General features: G+C 42.4%; 1 protein-coding gene across 2 annotated transcripts in view; it reads right to left on the reverse strand.

Annotated features, from left to right (window-relative positions):
• The window catches only part of cbfa2t2 (CBFA2/RUNX1 partner transcriptional co-repressor 2), a 45741-nt gene that overhangs the window by 17214 nt on the left and 10849 nt on the right, over positions 1-17678 (reverse strand). The window contains exon 1 of one of the 2 annotated variants that reach the window (XM_042505429.2): positions 10232-10661. The exons of the other annotated variant lie outside the window; for it this stretch is intronic. The gene's annotated coding sequence lies outside the window, so the exon portion shown is untranslated. Of the gene's footprint in view, positions 1-10231; positions 10662-17678 lie in introns of those variants that run through there. 2 annotated transcript variants of the gene reach the window in all.

The following is a 17678-nucleotide window of genomic DNA, read 5'->3' on the forward strand; positions in this document are numbered from 1 at the left end:
GCTTGACAGCAAACACAATGCATGTGAGGTTGTTAGCTTTCACCATCCGCTATCTCATTTACAGCTGTAACTGCCATATGAGCCATATGAGTGCAGAGCAAAGTGGTGGCAAAAAGCTAGCCATTTGGGTTTTAACACATGCACTAACATGCACATGCGACTGTACCCACTCACCAAAACAAACCACAGAGAAGCTCAGATTATACCAGAGGAAGCGTGGCTTCATTCTCTGCTCAGGCAATTTCACTTTAGATTTACATAGCAGATAGTGGTTTGTTGCCTTAATGTTTTTGATTTTGTATATATAGAACCTTTAATCAACTTTTAAACCCTCTATAAAACAGCATGTATCAAAACATGCTGGTATATTCATCTTAGTATTAAAGCATCCTGACTTCTATCAACCCAACATTCATAATAAAAATTTTCAACTACTAATAGGCTATAACTACCACAGTATCACCATGGAAAATAACCAAAACAACAGAGAACAATTGATTTGAAAATGAACTAGGGAAAATAGCATAAAAACAAACCTCAGAGTAAACAGAAAAAATGGGGCGACACACAGGGAGTAGAAAAAAGTGATGAAGTGTGACAGATAGCAAACATTTATGAAACTGTCTCGAAGCTCAGGGCAAAAAAGGGACAAGCTAACAGCTCCCTTAGCACCCATGCAACTGATGATCACTTCTCTCTCCCCCTCCTCCTCCTCCTCCTGTACCATATGGATCTAATCGGCCAAGAGCTGGCCAGCTGGGACCTCCAACAGTCACCTGTGAGGGAGGAGGAGGGGGGTGTAGGAGGGACTGCTGGAGCCTCCTCTGCTAAGCCAAGGTGGCCCCTCCTCCACACACACACACACACACACACACACACACACACACATTTCTGCCTTCCCTCCAAGGAGTTGAGGAGGACATGGAGGGGAGGGGTGGGGAGGCACGAGGCGGCTGAATGCAAGCGAGTGGACTTAAATGCCGGGGAGACAAAGGCTGCACCTGGTCCCCGTCCGTCCACGCACACCACCACAATACAGCACACATCTGTTCCTCTATCCTGCGCTCCCTCCTGACCTCCACCCACACACACAAACACACACACACGCACACACACACACACACACACACACACACACACACACACACACTGCAAAGACAAGGGTGCATGCACCAACACCCACACAACCGCTTATAAAAACAAGATAATTCGACAGTACATGTTCTCTCTCAGTGTCAGGTTGTCGTTATAACCTCATAGCTAAACGGCAGGTTCAAGGACTTAAGTATTTGAGAGGCTTTCCGGTGGTGTCAAATGTCTGTAAATCAGGAGACACGTGTCCCCTCTGCTTATTTCAATCAACTTAATTTATAATATTGCTCTCCTGGGACTGACACCTCCTCAACTGTTGTCACGACACTGTTGTCTCACCTCCATGAAAGCGGTCAACAAATACTTTTTACAATGCACAATACACTGGTTTACAATGGTTTAATGTATGGTGACATGTTTAAAATGTTTAAATAGGTCCTTTAAAAATATAAAAAATATATCCATATGTCTCTTAAAATTACATTGTGTATTAAATCCCTACTGAAGACAAAAGTTGCCTATAAATGATGCAACAGTGTTTAACAAGAACCAACCTTTATTAGAAATTAGTCTGCAAATACGAGGCGCCAGAGGTGGAGAAGGAGGGATGCACGTAGTGAGAGAAGGATGGGAGGGAGGGAATAACAAGGACAGAAAATACTGTTTTCATTTGGTTTCATCAGAAAGACAAGCCTGGTTGTCAGACTCAGAGCCAGGCTGTTTTTCTTGGCTCTTATTACCACCTTCCAGCCCCGTAGACTACATATTTGGACAAAACCCAATATCAACACTCTGCTCCTCACTCTGCAAGGGAGGGGAGAGATGGGGAGGTGGCAAGGTTGACAGTAAGTGGGGGGAGAAAAAGAAAGATATATGCATGGACAGGGAGAGGACAGAGGGACACCATTGGAGGAGGAAAAATGTATAGGCGAAAGACGGGGCAATGTGACTTTCTTGCCCACATGTGAAGAGGCACACAGATGTGTTCCCGACGTGAACACGTCACGATTTAATGTGATGGTGAGAGAAGCCCTTGCACGACTCTGTCACTCAGTGAGATAATTACAATAACACTACTGTAATCCAGAATGCCACATAGTAAAAAAAACTGACCTGGGGATGGAAATATACTTAGTGGCAGAGCGAGAGAGAAAGAAGGGACAACGGCAAAGCAGACAGACGTCTTCCATAAAACTAAGAATGAGCAGTAAAAGAGGCGCAGTGATGTGATGCTGGAAGCAGAGGAGGTTTGGCAGAGGCTGGCCAGCAAGAACGGACAGCGTCCACGTGTACATGAGGTCAGACTGCAGGGAGAATGTCCTGGATAAGATTTGGAATTATTGGCTTTAAGGGCCGGAGTCAATTCAAGATGTCCTTCTTCTTGATAGTGTCTTTAAAAGGCTGCTTAATTCATAACACAGTGTTGTGTTTTTTTAACCTCAATGATGAGTTAATATCATCTGCCACGCTGAATTTGGCACCCTGTAAATCTGGATGGATTTAGATCGACTGTCAGTGTTTCTCGTTCAGCAAATCGCTCTGAAAGTGATTCCATTGTTCATCACTGTTATTGTCTTTGTTTTTGTTTGTGTGGACAGCCGTTTCCACTCACTCAAAAACACTAGTCATATTTTATTGCTGCTGCAATGTCAGAGTTGGGAACTTCTTCAAAGCCTATCACCGAATCAGCAAGAGCAACTTAAACTTGACAGATATCTGGTTCTTTAATTAAGGACTGTAACTATAACTTAAACCTGTTGTGTTGTTAAATTATCAAAGGGACTACCATGTCCCAATGTTGAAATAAAAGGATAAAAGGAAGATAACTTATCAACAGCAGTACCTTTCAGTTCTTCACTCTATTTCGGCTATTATTACTTCTAGATCCTTTATATGTCCCAGAAAAACAATATGCCTAAAAGTTGGATAGAAGGCCCACGTGAAGAGTAAATGTGGCTAATGAATTTGACAGAGCCCCCTCACACTGCCTGTTCAAGGCTGAAATGTCACACCGTTATTTTGCCTCGTTGTAGTGTGTAGAAAGTATGATTGGGGAATGGCGGGACAGAGTTGTCCTGCCTTTTCACTTGCTACAAAGGTAGTGACAGTGCCAAATCAACGTCTGAGTAAACAGAGCTGGATAGATGGGACGAGTATGACCTTTTGACGACGTGTTATGTGTAGGAACCCCTGCCAGGAGATGTAAAAAGCAGCTAGCAGCAGTTAGCTACTAACTCAGAGAAGAACAGAGGCTGAAAATGTCCCCAAATTGGGAAAATTGGGATTTTTGTTGCCATGTTCTCGATCGTTATCAAGAACCGATCGTTATTGTTTAGAAACCACAGTGAAATGTCACACTGTTGTGTTACATATCCCGCCACCCAACAGATTCCAGAATGCTGGCATGCTGTCTAAATTCACACACTGTGGCAGCAGTATGCCTCTCGTTTGGTTCTATATAAATAAAGAAAGCAAAATTTAATGTCTTTGTTGGGACCCCATCACTGGATCCCTGTAGACTCACACACATATGTGTAGCTGCATTCAGCTTCTGTCACTGAGTTAAATAATGTGTGTGATCTGAAGTGGCACAAACTTAAAACACAGACACACGCCTGCGTCATGCACAGCTGAGCCACGAGGGATATGGCTGGAAATGGATGTGTGTCATCGTGCGTGTGTGTGTGTTGGCCCCATTAACCAGGTGTTGGGTTTGTCATCGGCTTAGTGGAGAGAGGACAGTTATCCCTGAAGTAACACACACACACACCTTTGAAATGGCTCGCCTGAGGCACGTGTGCACATACACCACACAAATAACAACTGTGACATAACAGACAATTCAAATCTGTCAATCATGACCTCGAACCACAAAAGCTGTGAGACCAACACACACACATACGCAGAGTCTCTCACACCAGCTCGCCTTCTCCGAGGGCCAGTAGATTATCTGCCTATCTGGTTACAACCCTTCTCACCTCTCCGTAACTAATTGGTTAGCCTGCCCATCAATCACTGTGAGCCTGTTGAGTTTTTAAAGAGACCAAGACCGCAAAGAAAAAAACATTTAGGAAGTATGACAGCTTTAAAATCAAGTTGTGTTCTCCCAGCATGTTTATTCTCAGGGTGAAACAAAATTTGTATGATGTCAGAGCAGATTTATAGAGCTTCCCTGACACTCAGCAAAGATGTATATCATCATTTGTGTCTGGAGGATAAAGACTGGATGGCTCCTATACATTATAAACCCAGCCAATCAACTTAACCTGCAGCCAGGCAAAATACTGTTTTTCCTCGGCTCCATACTTCAGCAAACATACATATGAAGAAGTGCGCTCTGAACTAGCAAGTTACAGTAGTCCATAAAACAAAATACGAGCTCAAGACATGAGAAAACAAAGCATGCATTAAGAACGGCCCGTTTAAGACCAGGTGTCAGAGGCTTCAACAGCCAAACGGCCTGGGCTAGGCTCCAACCAGATGTTGGGCCATGCTGAAGACATTTGCTCAGTCTTTCTTGACCCAGAATGAGAGCAATGACTCAGTGGGCTCTGCATTTAGATTCATACCAATTTTACATTTTTGGCATTTCACTGACACTTCTCCAGAGAAATATGTGGGCAGAATGTCTTGACAGAGAATATGATGGTTGATGAAGGTACACAATTTGTTCTGGGGATTCAAAACACAGTATTTTACCATACACAACTTACAGTTTTCTGTCATGTCACAAGGTAGATCAGGGTGTGCAATGTTCATATTTCTCTAGTCAGGCTTTTATAAAATGTGCTGTCAGCATTGGTGTAGAATCCAAAGGATACACGTCCCCCTTAATATTTAGAGCGTGCATTTGTTCCCCCCAAATAAAAACACAAACGTAGTTTAGGCCCAAATTGGTGTACAAAAACTCACTAGAGTGCAGGTAAATAAGTCTTTGATGCTTACATTTTCTACAGAATAAGTCCTTCGCCCCACAGTCAAACTGCAAAAGAGTCAAAGAGTCAAAAATGCTGTGAAGCACACCAAAACTGAGTCATATGAGTCATATCACTGAGCAACATATCCTCATGCAAGGGTTTGTACAAAATTGCACAAGAAACAGTATGTGTTACAGGTGAAAGGTGGTTTTATCCATTTTCAGTTTCCTGTTTCTTTGTGTGTGTGTGTGTGTGTGTGTGTGTGTGTGTGTGTGTGTGCGCACTTCTCCAGGTGCCACCCTCCCCTCCTCCTCACTGCACACAGAGTGACTGAGCACACCTGTGCTCAATCTGCTCATAAGGAGCATGCGGTTTATAAGGACTGACGAAGCAAATACTTGGTGATCAGGTGGGTGCTGTGTGTTGGATTTGGGACAGAAATCATTAGTTTGAAAGCACCAGAATCAGTGATCTTTACCCCTGTCTTGTAGAGAGGGTGGTGAACTCTTGTGTGTTTACTGATGTAGTCATTTAACTGTAAATTAGTATCGCTCTTAAAACAGATTTTTGTTTCTTTTTTAAAGACTGTCTTGTATACTTTAATGGTCTTGTTTTTGTTTGTAAATAGATCACAACATTTATACACTCATTTCCACTTTCCTTTTCCCCGGTTCCATTTTTATTGTTAGTCTCCTCATCCCCTGAGCATGATTGGGTAACCTCACAGTATGATATCCCACAATTTAACGCCCCACACATGGCATTAGTAAAGTTACACACTCAATGTTAAGTAGCGAAGTCAGGTGGTGAGGGCGTACCTTACAATGGTCAAAGTTTACACAGTTCCAAACTCCGGTCTCCAAGGAAAAGTCCCGTCCCAACCTTTCACCTTACAGGATTGCTTTCTTTTTAGTCCCATCAGTGCATTAGTCATGTGATCAAAGCCTCCCCAAATTTTGGGTTATACACAGATTACTGGCTCATGATTTCATGGTATATGCATGAATTTTGGTGCATTACTTTTTGTGGAGAAACAGCCTGCAGAGCATAAGCAAGGCTGGTGAGAAACTTGAGACAATTCTACTTACTGCATTGTCTTAAAACAAAGACATTATCCTCTCCCCATGCATGGATGATGCAGATGACTAATCTGTCACCCTCAGGTGTTGGGGATGCAGTGAATCAAGGCTGAGCAGTATGGTCCATAGAGTCCATAAACAGAGCTCAGTGTAGAAGCTTAGCCCAGCTGTATAAAAGACCAGAGCTCAACAACCGCTGAGAGAGACAGATAAGTAAAACAAAGAGGCCAGCTGTGCTCAAAACAATGAGGAGAATGAGACAGAGATAGCTAGGGAGGATGAGTGTGTGTTTGTGAACGTGTGAGCAGAGGCGTGTTTTGATGAGTATTATTGTGTGTACTTGTTGTATGGGTTTGAGTGCACATGTGTTTAAGAACACAGTGTCTTTTCTAGTAGATGTACGTACACAATTGCACAATAGCACAATAGCATTATACAGTTGTACCGACATAAAACTGTCCATCTGTGTTTGTCTGCTTAAAGTTTTTAGTCTCAGCAGAGCAAATAAGTTATCTGTCTTTTGTTTATGAAAATACACCCATTTCTTTGTCCATACTTTCTCAGAAGGAGAGAGAGGGAAAATAATGACTATGACAGACAATTCATGGAGAGCCTGCACCACCCATTTTTTTCCACCCACACACACCTAACAACACAGGCACATACAATTTTCTTTTGCTCTTGCACGTCCTCTTGAGTATCAGCTCTTTGCCTTTTGGGTTTTGCATTGGAAAATAACACCGTCTTTCCAGGAAAAGTTACACATGTTTGAACGCATCCTGTTTTTCACAGAGGCTCAGCGAACGTCAGTGTTCCTTCTGCGTATCTGAGCCTCCTTAGTTAAATATTGGAAAATTTAGCTTGAAGGCATCCTTACATAATATTTGTGACATTAACAGTCAAACAAACCTGTCTAATGTTTTAAGACTGGCTAGTGCTGCTGAGAAATAACACAACCTTTGTGCAGACCTTAAATTACGTCTTTGCATCATCAACCCCAAATCTAAAAGTGAAGGCGGTCATTTCAAACCAAAAGCTCAGATAAACTAAGCACATGCTAATAATAATTCAACAAATGTCCAATGTGAGATGTTGAACTAGCTTGAAAGACAGATTCTTTTGGTGTATCCCACAGCATTAGCCCTTTTTGGCCCATGTTGGCCTTTGTTGGCTTTTTTGCCGCTGATTCAGCATATTGAGTCAATGCTGAAGCCGTCAGAACCTGTTGGCTAATGAAGAGAAATGGAAGTGAGGAAAGCAAACAAACGCCGAAAGTCAAGAGGGAATCGAGGGGATCGAAGAAAAACTTGTTATACCTGATTGAGCTCTTCAGCAGAAGGTTTTCTTATCGTCTTATTTTTTGCTGATGCATTGTAAATATAATTTGTTGTTTCCACATCTAGTTACATTGTTAACTGGCTAACTAGCATCTTGATTCTGTCCTGTTGGTCTCCCTGTTTACCTTTTTGAATAACAAATGCAGACTACAGCCGCCTGCTGATATGGAGCCATTTCCTCTTACACAGGCGCAGAACGTGTGTGCTAGCTGGCTGCCGGCTGTAGTCTTTGCAGTGGGCTCAGTTGCAACTTTTCAGCTAACACACAGGCCACGAGAGGCGACGCAACACCAGTTCTTCAATGTCAGTTTGGTTTGTCTGGACCATAACATGCTAGCAGCTTTGTTTTTGTGAGAATGTTTTAAATTTATTGTGTTCAAAAAATGTTTAATGCAGCTTTCAGAGCTCCTTTTAATCTTTTTATCTTTCTATATTTTTTGCTCTTTTAAAAAGTCCCTCGATTTAATATCACAGATACAAATTTTTGTATCAATTCAGTTCTATGTGATGTATTGTTCCTGTATTTACACAGACAATTAATTTTGACTACGAACTACAGACCTTGAATTGATTTGTCTGAGGAATTCAATTGAGGTCATTTTAGAGCCTTTTAAGCATGTGCTGATAGTCGTCCCTCTCAGACCACACCAGCCAGTAAATAGACTTCTTGTCTCGGGTCACTGAGCGGGTCTCTCCGGCCGGCAAAAGGGTCACTAGACCTCTAACTCATGCACTTAGCACAAGGAGAGGGGCTACCACACAATGTCAAAGAGGTAGCAGCAGTAGCGATGGGGGGGGGGGGGCAGGTGATTGGATGTCCATTGACACAGATACGCATCCACACACACACAGTTATTTACACTGTCAGGAGACGATGAAACAATCTTTCACGGCACCACTTGTAGCGACTGAGCTGTTTCTGTTGAGTATATGATCTAACCCTTTCATGTCCACACATGAGCCACAGCACACATTCAGACACACAACCTCTCATTGAACCCCCGGGGCCAGATATCACAGTCCTCGCCACTGGAACTAATAGAGCACTTCCTGCATCAAACTCTTGAAGCAGCTGCTCTATTCTCCGTGTGTGCATGTGTGTGTGTTGAGGAAAGGAGGGGGTATACTGTGGATGAATTCTTCAAGATAATAGTATGTTGAGCAAGTGTCATGGTGGTCTGTTTCTGCATTTATTACCACACTTTTAAGCAGATAACTACACAGCTGGAAAGGAAGGTCAATAAGAAAGGGGACAGGGTTACAGAAAGCAACCTTGTACTTGAGCAGACACTGTGTCTACAGGACACCTGGTGCACACATGCACACACACACTTCCTTGGACGATATCAAGCATGCGATCAAAAACTTCAACAGCCACATAAATCCTTGACAATAACAGCAACTGCATGTCAGGGATGAATGGCGGCTAAGTAAAATTTCTGAATAAAAATCCTTGATCTCCGTACACACACAGAGACGCAGAGCAGTGCCTGCTGTCATGGTGTGTGACAGTGTCCAGCAGACCAGACAGGGGTCTCTGCTTTGAGACTGTGCAGCCGACAGTTAGTCGCTCCTATCTCCCTGATGGACTGGTCTGGCCCCGGCATAACACTAGCCAGGTCTCTCTGCCTTTTCTCTGTCTGCTGCTCCCTCACACACCTCACTCCCTCCCTTTGTGCAGTTTCTCCTGCAAGGTGCTACCAATGGGTAAAACTCAAATTACTCCTACACAATATCCGCCGTGCAACAATGTGACATTTGCACTCAGTTGGGATCTGCTTTCCCACCGATGTCGGTGTTGTGTAACATGTAGGCACAGCATGAAAGACAGACGCAGCAGTTTCCCTCCTCTTCCCATATGTCTGGGATCCTGTACAACAGATGCACACGTCTTCTTTACCTATTTTCTTCTGCTCTACTTGCCATGTGGAAAAACTGATTACTATCAGAGTAAAATGACAGCTGAGCAAGATAAGCCCCTTTTACACATGGAGCCAATCACACTGCTGTGTTTGTTTATCCGTCTGGGAAAGCAGGTTTTGATATTTATGCGGAAGTTTTACTTATAGACGAGGGAATCTGTTCCCACATATCATTATAATTCCAGGTGGGTTTCACTTTGCTTTTACTTACAATAAGTGGAAGCAAATGTGGCGGGATAAGGGCCAAGTTGAAAAAATGAAGAAGCAACAGAAGGATCCATGTTTTGGCTGCTCACTAAAAGATGTGAGGATAGGTTTCTGGGAATAATACTAAGACCTCAGGTGTCAGATTGCGAAAGCATCCTTTTTCAAAAAAAAAAACAACTTCTACTGCTAGAGATAATGCCAAACACTAAAAGTTGCCAATGTGTTTATGAGTTGATTTAGGGGCTATATCAAGTGAGAGAAACAGAAAAAGAAAATCTTACTGTACTTCTATGCAGTTCCTTGGTGAAATCACCCCTAAAAACTGAGCAACATTTCAAGAAAATGATCGTATAAAAATTTCCACAAGATAACAAGTCTTTTCAGAATCAATATATTTTTTCACCATATGGCAGCAGAAGTTTTTTGCACTGCTGAAGGATGTGCACAGACAAATTCATCCTTCCTACCTCACAAGATAAGGATGAAGAGATAAGAGGAGAGGATGAGGCACCATCTGTACAGCACTACAGAGCAGCTCTGGGAATTACGATGGAACAGACACACACACAGACGCACACACAAATGCACTGTTTGCAAAAGCACACACTCACTTACAGATTGAGATAAATGAACATACACCCATAAAAAACACATATTCCACGTCGCTCCTCTCCTACCTCCACTCTAGTAGAGTCCACTCTTGAGTCCTTTGAGAAAGTCAGCTGCAGTGGCTGGGTTTCGCTCTCTTATCCTTTCCTTTTTGTCTCTTTCTGTGACTCCACGCCTTCATATGTCAGGCATGTGTTTGCATTCCCACATATGTGAGCTCCAGTGTGGCGAAGGCCAGAGCCAGAGACACAGATGGCACCCAGATGGAGACAGATAACCGAGTAGACCAGCGCAACGCTGCACAACACACACTCTCTCTTACTTTCTTTCTGTCTTTGTTGTTTCTCTCACATGAAGATCTCTGTTTCCTTCCCTCAATCTGCCTCCACAGTTGCGTTTATTTTCTTCAACTCTCTTTCTCTCTCTCTCTCTGTGTGAGTGTGGGTCCTCTCTTGCACTCGCCCTCTCAAGCTCTGAGCTTCCCACCCTCTGGTCTCTCTCTTTCGCCTCTAGCTCCTCCCCTGTTTTCCCACACACTGTCCTCTCCTCTGTTTTCATGGGCCGGGTGCTTCAGTGACGTCACAGCCCCCCCCCCACCACCTCTCTCGGGCCCCCTCCCTCCCCTCCTCCACCCATTCACCCGTGGATCCTGGCCAATCATCCACTGCTGACTGGCTCTATTCAACCTGCATTCACCGGCAATGGCCCTTGCAATTAACATAACTAATTGCTTTGGCACCTAAAGGCTAAACAAGAGGCCGTGCCAAGAGAGACAAAAGTGTGTGTGCTTGCATCTGCATGTGTGTGTGTGAGGGAGGGGGTCCTTTGCAAACCCCTCCACCCTCCTCTCTACCCCCTCCAAGAGAAGAGGGGATCTCCCTTTAAAATGTTTTTATACTAACTCCCCCCTCCTTCCCGGCTCTTTCATTGATGCCCTCTTTTGTCTCAGCTCCTTAATGCGCCGCTCGGCCTTGCCAGCCAACCCATTGGGGGACACTTGAGGATCATGAATGAGTTATTCTTCTCTCTTCTGCTACTCTCTCATCCTCGGCGCTCCATCTTCACTGAGTTAAACTTAAATCACTGTCTGATTAATGCCCGGCATAGCGCACAAGTGCTGCTATAGACACAATGCAGGTTAAGATAATAGAGCCTGACTGGGATCGGGCAGCCTGCGTGCTTCATTCACTCCTCCTGCCTATTATTCCCGCCACCAGTTTGCTTCTAGAAGGCACAGAGGATAGTGCTCAGTTCATTGTAAGCCTGGTGTAAATAAGGCATTAATCTGTTTTCGATTAGACAAGCGACAATTGAGAGAACACGATCAACGTGTGAGAATCCACAGGCACTTGGCTGTGTAAACAAATAAGCAGATGCTGTCAGATAAATACAAACAGTTCATTAGGAGAAAGTGGTCTCTCTTCACTTGGCCCTTATGTACAATATACACGTAAAGAGCACTGAATAACTGAAGGTGTAAGACTTCTTTGTTCTGCCTTTAAGAAACAGGTAAAAATCGGCATACCTAATTGCGTCTAAGCAATCGCCAAAAGGCTTATTATGGGTCACTATACTTGTACTGGTTGTCAAAAACTAGATATAGACTGAATAATCACCCATAATAACCTCTATCTCCCTCCTCTCTCCATGCAGGCCTGCTTTATTCAGGGTGCATCTGGTCAGCCAGCAGGCTCAGAGGCCAGGTGGCTGAGAGAGGGAGAGAGGGAGGGGGTGGAAAGATGGAGAAATGAGGAAGGCCTCTCATACTGTAACCCACATGCTATTGTAGCAAATAGTAGGTGGTGAGCTGCAACTGATACTACTGACAGACAAAGGCTCCCAGCAGATTTAAAGTAAAGCCCAGGTGCATTGGGCTAAGGCAGGTGGCTGATCTGTGAGCACACAGGCGAAAAACTGAGCTATGTCATGTCTGATTTTAACTTCATCACCTTGGCGCAAAATTGTACGTGAGCAATACAAAAAGAAAATATATGTTCAATCAATTCACCAACTGTTTTCTGACACAAATTTTGAGTTTAAAACCACCACTTTTCTGCATTCTGGTGAATGTTTATGCACCAATATGAGCCTTTTCTGCATAAATTAATGGTGTAGATGTCAAATTTTCTATAATCATGCACCATATTTCCACCTCGCACTGTTGAGAAAAGCTGTAAATCTCTTTAAAGGAAACGTGACAAGTGAGTTGTCACTGTGAAAGGGAGAAAAACAAAAGATCAATAAAGAGGCAATGGTACATAAAATATTGTACAGCACACAAGGAACCACTTCTCTTTCCTAATTTGTGATCAGAAAGGTATGGCCACTTTTACATTTTCAAAAGCCTCTCACAGCATTTTAAAGTGTATTGGCCTTAAGTCTAAGCACTCCTTTCAAATGATTCCCAAACAAGGAGAGTAAACTGTACTGTGCATACAATACTATGTATGCATTCTGTATGACTTCTTTTTGCTGTAGCTGCTCAAGCCTCACGCAGCTGTTTGCCATTGTGTGTGTGTGTGTGTGTGTGAGATAAAGAGAGAGAGAGAGCCCGTAGAGCAAGAGAGTATGCAGCATCTGTTTCTGTTCACACGCTCCCTCGCCAAACTTCCACTTTTAGAAAAAGTAAACAGCATTTTTTAGAGCGAGCAGAAAAAAAGAGAAGAGGAAAAGGAGGACAAGAGGGAATAGGGGATTATAAGACTTGGTGACTGCGTGAACGAGATCCGAATCACCAAAGTCAGAACATGAGTTTTGTACATTTGTGTCTTTGCTTCTATAACTCATCTATAAAGATTCAGTGTTTTGTGCCTTCATTTTTATGGATTTGCATTGCTTTTTTTCAGTTAAGTCACTTGTGTAAGATCTAGTTTAGAGACATTTTCAAAGTACTGCTCAATGTTATTCAGTGTTTGTTTTTTTCATGCAAGGAAATAAAAATTACAGTGGCCTTAGCCATATTTCACACACCAAGACAACTTATTTGTAATCGATCCATCCATTCACCTTTAACATCTTTACACCCCTGAATGACTGGATGCACATGCGCCTTGCGGAAACGGTGTTTTCTGAGGTTCCATTATCATGACAATAGATGCCGATGTAGCAAATTGCTGCGTGAATGGCACAAACGAGTGGTGCGTGTGCTGCAAATGGGAGGCTGCATCAGTAAAAGGGGATGTAATGGTTAACGTTCATTTTACAACGGTGCTAATTTACCGTAGATAGACGGGCTGTTCCAACAACAACATCAGTTTCCTTGAGCTGTGTTTAGATGCCTTTCAAACTTATTGAAACCTTTAAAACATTTTCAAATTGCTTTGATTTCTTTCAAAAACAAGGGAAATACATAGTGAGCAACTTAGCTTGTCCCACAAAGTGCAAAAAAGAAAAAGTAAAAGGTAATGAGGAAATAACCGGAAAATTAGCTGAGTGAGATTATTAGATCCGATCAAAAAATGAGGGCAAAAATGTCTAGTAAACTATATTTATAATTATCTTCATTTTTTTAAATTAAAAACAGAACACAAAAATAAAATAATTATCTTTTTTCTTGAAGTAATTTTCATGTTTTCTTTTTTTTCTTTTCCTTTTTTTGTTTGTTTTTTTTCAGGTAATTTTCTTATAACTTTTTACTAATTTCTTGCCAATTTTTTGTCCATTTCTTGTTTAGTTAAACCAATTTGCTCAGGTTCCAAGGGGTTAGGGCTTAAGAAATGCAAAAGTGAATCACAACAGCCAAAGAAAGCAGCATGCTAGCATAATGATAAAAGATGCATGCTGCAAGGTTTCTAGTATGCTATGTGTATATGCATTTGCATGTGAGAATGACTGCAAGGCTGCAGATTTTACTCTACCACCTGGTCCAAAAAAAGAACCCAGCATTTTACAGACAACAGGAGTGTCAAGTTTTCCCAATCTGCCCACATTGAAATGCATCCCCATGATCCTGGTCTCATATGGACATTCCAAATCCATGCTTAATATTTTCATCAGTAGTCCTCCAGTGTAGCTAACGTCAAGATGGAAATTGAGAAATGTGAGATATTTACTGACGAAACAAGGTCTCGTGGGCAACAGACCACACCGGCGCCGCTAGGTGTTGAAGAAAACAGAAACTCTGCCTCCAACACACATCATGCAACTGGAATCACATTGATTTTCAGACGGCAATACAACTCACACATGGTGAGAGCATTTTGTTCTCAGCATTCACTGAGGGCTTTGAAAAGGGTAATCTGGCTGATGGGATTTCACTGGGAGAGTCGCTGCCAAATCAGTGTGAAACGATAACAGAGATTTTCATAAGTTAAAAAAAAAAAAAAAAACCTGTGCTGCCGCTTTGTGTTCTTTTCCCAGCCACAGCTTCCTACAGGCAGAAGCTTTCCCATTTCACACTGTGTTTAGTCAATCTTTAGAAGATTTTGTGTGCATGTAGAGCATGTGTCTGGGATGTCAATGTTCAGCTATGAAGCTTGTCTATGTTCATATAATGTGGAAAGTGAGCCAGAAAAGCTAATTCTGTCCCAACTCCAACTGACCTTGATTTTACTTGATTTTATTGTCCACCAAGATCTGAGAACTACAAAATAAAGATAGACTTGCTTTGTATCGCCTCACTATGACTTATGCTTTATGATAAAGTTGAATACGTCAGAAAGGCAAATGGCAGACAAACAATTGCCAAAAGAATGCATGAAAATAAAATGAAGAGGGGACTGCACCAAATCTGTAAAATCACTGATTTGCCATAGGGTCAGAAAAGTAAAAATAAAAGTACCTAATACTTATATATTGCCCACTTCAGAGGATCCACCTTGTGGTATAACATGTCAATAAATCCTTATTTACACCTATTAAGCCCCTTTATCACCATAAAACCCCCACAAAACAAACAAAAAAATTAATGCCAGCATCTGGCTTTTGTATTTCATGGGAAAGGCTACAAACTGCATTCACTGCCTGAAGAAATGACTCTGCAGACCTTTGCTGGCCCATGCAATGACTGGCCATCCAAGCAGCACTTAAACACCATTCAAAATGTGGTTGTCACCAAGTTTGAAAAAGAGAGTGAATAAGTAAGAATTATGTATAAAAGAAGTAACCACCAAAATATTTTTGCTGGGCTCTTTGCTGCTTCATACACTTGACTAACCTGTTTCCCAGCCTGTCCATGACGCTGAATGTGACACACCAGACTAAAAAAAAAAAAGAGGAAAAAGCATACTCCTCTACTACTTCCAATGGGAAAGCAATCTGTTGCCTATTTTCGGCAGGTTTTCCAACAGTTACAAAATCTAATTTCTAGGTAAAAGGGGTACTATAAATGTTGATAGGCTAATTTATACTAAATAGGCTTTGTAACCTTCATTATAAGGCTCAAGTATGTTTGGCAGCTTCAGGCAGATGGCTCTTGTGATAATAAAGGTTGCCGGCGTGTGCTTTAGTGTGTCAGGGCCCTTTATAAAACTGTCAAATACCCTGATGTCTCTGCCTCTGTCTCCTCTCTCTTTTGGGCTATCTGATAAAAATGTCACTTTTGGTTCATTATCCATGTCGCGATTTTTCCCACCAATCCTCATCCCCCCCCCTTCTTCTTTAACCATGTTACCAGCATGCCTCCCCTCCCTCTTCTTCCCCTCTTTCTCCCCATCTCATCATTGTTCAGACTCCTGATATTCTCTAATCTGATGCAGTCACAGATTTCCCTGTCTGATCTTGCATGGCCACATTTTCCATTACATCTTCTACAGCAAATTTATCTAATAGGGACACGTCATTTTCCAGGGCCATGTCTGTCTGGAGGACCATTTACTGTAAAAAAAAAAAAAAGACAACAAAAAAAACAACACAGTTAGCGATCAAAATAAGATGCTTCTCGGTAGTAATGAAGGCTAAAGCGAGGGCTGTTTTCTCTCTGTCTGCAGGGTCAGATGAATGATAGGATTTTACTGTATGTGTTGGTTCTGGACACTGAACTTTAAGTAGTGTTTGAGGATGGCGAGTGGAAGCAAGAGGTTCCCAGAACATCACCCACCCACACACACACTTTTCACTTCTGTTCACACTGCTACTTCAAGGGTCTCAAATACCAAAGGGGAAAAAAAACATTTAAATCTACTCCTCTTCCACTTTTACTCAAAGGACCCTTGTGGAGTTTGCGTGTAAACAAACAGAACAGTGCTTACATTCAGTGTTACTCACCAAAACAAAGTGTGTGTATCCTTGAGTTCTAACAAACTTTCTCATACGAAACATGTATTTAATGTCCAGCATTGTTTAGATCTATGTTTAGAGCGAAGTATTCTTCTTTCTTGTCTTTTCTGGACCACTTCTTCATAATCGGCATGTGATGCCACTTTGACTGGTGGAAAAGTGTAACACGATTGGTAAAACGGTGTGTTTCTTATTTATGCATATTTCTTCGTGGGCAGGCACAAGATAATGAAAACAGGGACCGTCACATTTTACTTTGCCTGTTCAAGGCAGGTATATCACACTGTTATATTGCCAAGCTGTTCTGTATAAAAGGTACAATTGCTGAATGGGATGACAGGGTTGTCTCGCCTTTAAGCCACCACAGGAGGTAACAGCACCAAAACGGTATCTGTGTAAACAGAACAGCTGGCAGGACAGGACCATGGGCAGGATGGATGTGATGTTTTGATGACATGTTGTGTGCAACTGATTGGGGGAGATTTAAAAAGCAGCATGTAGCAATTAGCAGCTAATTCAGGAGCTCCTTACCCTCAGAGCAGAGGATGAGATCAGCTGCCATTTAACGGGGAGGGTGAATTATTATCTTTGCCATTATGCCATTATTGTCGTTTAGAAAGCGCTGCCGACGAGTATTTTATATGTCACACTGGAGGCAGACGCTGTTGTGTTAAACATCACGCCTCTTTTGTTTCCACGATGCCAGCATGCTATCTAAAATCACTTGAGTGCCACTACGCCACCATTGTTTGGCTCTGTGTAAAGAAGGGACTATGTTGCAGCCCTATAGCACAATCTCTGTGTCTATTTTTTCCTTTTCTGCATCAATTTATAGAGCATAAATAGGCTTTTGTCACAGCCACAGTTGTGAAAGGTGTATCATATTCATATGACATCACACTTTCTTCAATGTTTTCTCAAATGTATTCACTTTCTAGGGAATTTCTTATGTTGGTGTAGTTTGAAAGGAAAGCCAAAAGAGGGGAAAACATTTATAAGATCTGCTCTGGTTTGGACATTGCCTCAATTCAAAACTTTATTGATTCCCTCAAGACTCATTCACAGCTCATCCCAAGGACATTAAAAACAAATGGGTGGCTGGTCGGGTGGGTCCCATGGTGCTCTGACACAAAACAACCACTGGCTGGTACTTTACCCCCTCCTGACATCCCACTAGCCCAAACACGCCTCACCCCTCCCGTCTGTCCCCACAGTCCCCTGACCCGCCCTTTCCCCCCCCCCCACACACACACACACTCAGTCCGTCCATTCCACTGCTATTGTGCCCTCCTTTTCAGG

Source organism: Plectropomus leopardus, chromosome 2 (assembly GCF_026936395.1).
Source record: "Plectropomus leopardus strain MGB_pleo_1.0 chromosome 2, ASM2693639v1, whole genome shotgun sequence".
Classification (NCBI taxonomy): Eukaryota; Metazoa; Chordata; class Actinopteri; order Perciformes; family Serranidae; genus Plectropomus; species Plectropomus leopardus.